This window comes from Sesamum indicum, unplaced genomic scaffold (genome assembly GCF_026168435.1).
Source record: "Sesamum indicum cultivar Baizhima isolate 11 unplaced genomic scaffold, ASM2616843v1 HiC_scaffold_27, whole genome shotgun sequence".
Lineage (NCBI taxonomy): Eukaryota > Viridiplantae > Streptophyta > Magnoliopsida > Lamiales > Pedaliaceae > Sesamum > Sesamum indicum.
In genome coordinates, this window is record NW_028292392.1 from 10001 (window position 1) to 10969 (window position 969).

Sequence of the window (969 nt, forward strand, 5' to 3'; positions counted from 1 at the left end):
CTTGGGATTTGCGATCCCAGGTAAGATCGGTTCAGGATGATTTTCTCCTTTTCTATCAGATAGGAAGGGTTGTAGCACAAAATGTACTTCTAAGTAATTGCCCCATAGATCCTATATCTATCTATATGAAGAAGAAATCATGTAACGAAGGGGATTCTTATTTCTACAAATGGTACTTCGAACTTGGAACGAGCATGAAGAAATTAACGATACTTCTTTATCTTTTGAGTTGTTCTGCCGGATCGGTCGCTCAAGATCTTTGGTCTCTACCCGGACCCGATGAAAAAAATGGGATCACTTCTTATGGACTCGTTGAGAATGATTCGGATCTAGTTCATGGCCTATTAGAAGTAGAAGGCGCTCTGGTGGGATCTTCACGGACAGAAAAAGATTGCAGTCCGTTTGATAATGATCGAGTTACATTGCTTCTTCGGCCCGAACCGAGGAATCCCTTAGATATGATGCAAAATGGATCTTGTTCTATCTTTGATCAGAGATTTCTCTATGAAAAATACGAATCGGAGTTTGAAGAAGGGGAGGGGGAAGGAGCCCTTGACCCGCAACAGATAGAGGAGGATTTATTCAATCACATAGTTTGGGCTCCTAGAATATGAAGCCCTTGGGGCTTTCTATTTGATTGTATCGAAAGGCCCAATGAATTGGGATTTCCCTATTGGTCCAGGTCATTTCGGGGCAAGCGGATCATTTATGATGAAGAGGATGAGCTTCAAGAGAATGATTCGGAGTTCTTGCAGAGTGGAACCATGCAGTACCAGACACGAGATAGATCTTCCAAAGAACAAGGCCTTTTTCAAATAAGCCAATTCATTTGGGACCCTGCAGATCCGCTCTTTTTCCTATTCAAAGATCAGCCCCTGGCTAAGTACTTTCAATCTAGCAGGCTAGCTGCCTGTGCCGCCCTAAATCTTGGACATTTTGGCGCAGGTTGGAGCCCTTTCATGAAATCGA